Source organism: Curcuma longa, chromosome 11 (genome assembly GCF_044706935.1).
Source record: "Curcuma longa cultivar G26 ecotype Majalengka, Jawa Barat chromosome 11, ITB_CL_G26_1.1, whole genome shotgun sequence".
Lineage (NCBI taxonomy): Eukaryota > Viridiplantae > Streptophyta > Magnoliopsida > Zingiberales > Zingiberaceae > Curcuma > Curcuma longa.
Genome location: NC_133871.1, coordinates 5,746,863 through 5,752,260, shown reverse-complemented (window position 1 = coordinate 5,752,260; position 5,398 = coordinate 5,746,863).

Genomic DNA, 5,398 nt, shown 5'->3' with positions numbered 1-5,398 from the left:
AAAAAACCATAGAAAAGAAACGGCTAGGATTTTTATTAAAGATGTAATCACCGAATTGAGTTATAATACATAGCATAGGGAAATATATATACTGAAAGACAATATGATGAATGACAAAACTACCCCTATCTATCTAATATTATCCAACAAGCTCGTGAGCGGAGGATGATTTTTTGGCGCCCTCACTGCACAGTATCGGATGCAGATGTGGTAGATCTCCATTTTGTGAGCGAGGATGGTGCCTACCATGCAGCTGGAGCGGCATTGACAGACGCTTTTCGATCAAACCTAGGTGATTCCAGGTGCAGTCGAGTCGAGCAGGGGTCCTATGGGGAGGGGGGGGGGGGTGCCCGACCCCCCGCGGGACTACCGAGCTTGGGCAATTTGTGGGAGAGCTTGTGCGCGCAGGATGACTGATTGGCGCTCCGGCAGAGCAGCGACAGGTGCAGATGTAGCACCAGACCTCCATTTTGAGACATGCAGCTGGAGCGGCACTGATGGACGTCTTTTAGTCGGACCCGAGTGATTCCAGGTGCAGTCGTGTTGAGCAGGATCCTGGTGGGGTGGAGCCGGCCCTGAGGGATTGTAGAGCTTAGTCGATCTGCGGGAGAGCTTGTGCGCGAAGGATGGCTGGTCGGCGCTCATTCAGTGCAGTGGCGGGTGCAGAGGTTTTGTGATATGCAGCCAGAGCAGTACTGATGGGTGTCTCTTGGTCGGACCCGAGTGATCCCAGGAGCAGTCATTTCGAGTAGGGTCCTGGTGGGGGGGTGCCCGACCCCCGCGGGGCAGTCGAGCTTGGGCGATTTGCGGGTGATCTCGTGCGCGGAGGATGACTGTTTGACGCCCCGGCAGCACAGTACTGGGTGCAGATGCAATACGACAGTTCATGATGCAGATGGAGCAGCAGAGATGGGAGTTTCATTAGCTAGCCCGGGTGATGCCAGATGCGGCTGGATCAAGCGGCGTCCTGGCAGGATAGAGGCCTACCTGTGGGACAGCCGAGCTTGGGCAGTTTGCGGGTGACTTGTGCGACATTTAGGCTGATTGACATCTCGGCAGTGCAGCGATAGATGCACACGGTGCTGGCGACCGCAGCAGGGATACTGATGACATACTTTATTGTTGTAGGCTCATATCGGAGCCGTATTGATGATCATGAGTCTTAGTATTGAGGGTGGAGAGGTGAAGGACGATGGGACCCAATGAGCACCTGCTTCATCCTCGACAGGTTATCCCTCAAATACTAACTCATGTTTACCACTTTGTAGGAGCATATCTCCTGTATTTCTTTTCATTTATACATATTTACCTTTCCCCAAAAATAATAAAAAATAATGAGAATGTGAATCGAAATCAAAATGTATGAGATCGACACTTTTTTAAAGAGAGAGAGTACAATACTATTTGAATAAGAGAGAAATCAAAATGTATTTGCAGAGAATTTAAAACTTTTTAAAGTTAATTTAGCAATTTTAAATCCATTAAAATACTTTCAAAATTAAATATATATTCTTAAAAAGATTATTTTAATTCAATCATCGTATTTTAAAACAATTTAAATAGACCGGCAATCGTGCATGATCTAACGAGCAGAGTAATAAAAGTCAATTTTGACACTCTTTGCGCTTGACAAAATTTTGACTAATGCTGGAGATATGTGATGACGAATAGAATAATCTAGAATTTTGAGATTTTTTTATTATAAAATTTAAATGATACATAATTTTTAATATAAAAAATTAAAATTTATTCAAAAATCTAACTATATTATTGGATGTAATAAGTAACGATCTAATTTTAAGTTCAAATTTTTTAAAATATTTTAATATTTTCTATTAAGATTATTTTTTATCTTTTATATTGTTAAAGTTTTCAGACTATTTAAATATTAATCTTATATTCAATTAAAATTGAATAAAAATATATTTGAAAAATTTAATCAATTCGATTTATTTTTAAAAAAAATTGATTGTTTGATTTTTATTAAATCAAGGGATGAAGCCAGAAAAATAGAGACGAAAAGAAACGTATTATTATTTATAAAATATTTAAGAGGGGATGACCTCATTCGTCCTTGATTTCTATATTCTTATATTTCTTGCATTAAAAATTTGAGACGGAGAGTCCGCTGTCATTAGGGGTGAGTAAAAATTCGGTTAAACCGAATAAACCCATCCTACTGTAGATACAACGAAAATGATGTCGCTAGACAGTGTCGACTTAGTCTTCTCACCAAAGCAGACTGATCAACACTCGAAACCAAAACACACGGTTGTGTCCAACTCTGCTCCATTAATCTCAACTCTAAAAATTGTCAGATAGAATTAGTATCCGCAACCAACTGACTAGCTAGAATCTCCCGAGATTCCAGCTAAGCGCATTCGCGACCATATTAGCTTTCCTTGGATGATCGCTAATGGTGCAATCGTAGTGCTTTAGATACTCCAAGAAAAATTCGATTCATCAGATCCATAAATACGGTCGGAGCATTGATGAAACCGAACGGCGTCACCAAGAACTCGTAATGCCCATATCGAGTGCGAAAGGCTGTCTTCTGAACCTTCTCATCTCGTACTCTGAGCTGATGATAACCAGATCGTAATTTAAATCTTAGAGTACAGATGAACCCTTCAGCTGATCGAACAAATCGTCAATACGAGACAACGGGTAATTATTCTTGACGGTTACCGTATTCAATTGACGATAATCGATGCATAACCTCATGGATCCATCCTTCTTCTTCACACTAGAACTAGGCTTTCCACGGGTGAACCACTAGGACGAATCAAACCTTAATCTAATAACTCCTATAGTTGGATCTTCAATCCCTCTAACTCCTTCGGAGTCATTCGATACGGAGTCTCAGACCTTGATGTAGTGCCTGAAATCACCTCACGCGTGAACTAGATCTGCCTCTGAGGTGGCAAGCCAAGAGCTCGTCCGGAAACACCTCCTGATGCTCTTGGACGATACGTACATCGGATGAACGAGAACCACTATCCTTCTCTGTTTGCTTCAAAAACTGGAAATACTTCGGCAACTACGTCTTAACATTTTCTATGCCTAGATCGCTGACATAATGGATATTTGTTCACTCCTAATACCTACGAATTCCTATGCGGGTTGCTCCATAGGTTGGAAGGTAATCACTCCAACCCGACGATTCATGTAGCATGATAGTGACTAACCAAGCCATACCAAGAATACTACTAAACTCCATCATATCCAGCACTTGAAGATCCACCGTAAGAGTATGACCGTCGAAATCCAACGGACATCCCCTAATCTCCTGATCTGTAGTCAGCACTTTACCCGAAGGTAAAGAGACTGCCAAACTATACAACCTAATCACCGGAATTTGCCTAACTCTTCCTAAAAATAATCTAGACATGATTGAATATAAACTATTCGTATCTATCAAGGTATCAACAATTATAACATAAACTAAATCATACCCTGAAAGACCGATCCGTCGGCCCGCTATACCTCCTCCCGGTTAATGGCATAAACCCGACCAACCTCCGCGCTAACAGGATGAGTAGCTGAATGACATGTGAACTGTCTCCACTCTGGCTGTAACTGACTCTGGGTTACGGATATCGTCTGCTGAACATGATGAGGAAGATACACTGTAATAAGTCGGTACTACTAGTGGCTGGTGCTGTATCAGAATCGTAACATAATAGATCCCTGACTGGGGAGCTGCTGGTACTACCTGGTGCATCTGTACTGAAGATGGTAGAGATCTTTGTAGTTTAGGTGTTCTGAATCTCGATGGAATCCTCCGCGCCTTTAGTGATCGCTGCCGTGTAGAATATCCTCCCGAAGCTACAACATCAGTAGACTCCAACTGAGCCTTCAAGGTACACTCTCTAGCCATATACCCAGACAACTTGCAAAAGTAACAAACGGGGTGATCCAATGGACAATCTAAAATCTGATGACTATCAGATCCGCAACGATAGCATTTCTTGTCCATATCCTTCTTCTGCTGAGATTCACTCAAAGATTTAGTAGATCGTTTCCCTTTTTGTTGTCTCGCTGGTCGACTACGCCCACGATTTCCAGGAGCCATAATATTACCTGGTTTACATACAACTAATATAAATTTCTAGAACAAGAGATAACTGTACTAGAAATTTTACTTACAACTTGCTTAGAGAGTTCGTGCCGCTGTCTGTCCATCTCACAACTCGGGTCAGGTAACCAAACTAGACATACCCGACAAGACAACAAACTCGAAAACTAGACCTAAACCCTAAAACTAAATGTTTATCTTAATATGCTCTGATACCAAACAATTGATATCAGATAAACCTACAAATGTGATGATGACTCTCGAAAACACCGACAAATCCGACGACAAATCCGCCGGACTCCGAAAAATCGACTCAAATACAACGGAAATCCGAATGGAATGCAACGGAAATCCGAATGGAATGATACCACTAAATTGGTATCAGATATACTCAACAATGCAACGACAAATCCAAATCGACAACTCCGAAATGATCTAACCAGCTCTGATACCACTAAATTGTCACGCCCCGGGAAGGTCGTCCGAAAAATTTCGACAGCATCTCCCCAGTAACTATGACAATTCCCTAATACAAACAATGATACTCAGCCACAGGCGGCTGGAAATAGGACGACACGTCCAACAAACTCACAACATACACGACAAATGCAATTATAAAGGCCCACACGGCTGCACAATCATACTACATGCACAGATAATCAAAATGCAACAACGTAAATATGAACGAAGCGGAAAACACAACTACGAAAAACATATATCCCTCGTAACAAATCCGGAATCTCCGAATACAATCCAAAATCATGAATAAGTGTCTACAACCATATCGAATACTATAAAATCCATAAAACTCTAATAACAACTGACACATATACCCTCTGTCATGAGATGTATCCAGCCGGCTAGCTCTCCAAGCTCCACGTATCAACCACCTAACGGCTACCTGGGGAGATAATCAAATACAAACCCCAGGGTCTGGGTAGTGAGCATCAGATGCTCAGTGCGTACAGGAAGAAGTGCATGTAAGGTACAACAGAGAAATAATAAGAATCAACTGAAGGGAGCAGGAATAGACTGAGTAAAAAATAAACTACAGCTAACAGGTATCAGCATGGATCAGGGTATGTCAACAAAACAGAATAGGAATAATCATACTGTACAACAGGTATAGATAATCAATAGGTGTCATGAATCAAAGGTATATCATGGTATATCTAGGATAAGTCATACTGTGCCACAGATAAAGAAATCTACATGTATTATGTATGACATGGCACACAAGTGCAACAATCATAGCATATTAATGCAGCAATCATAGCATGTGATTAAAGTAAACTATCAATATATATATCAACCTACCAA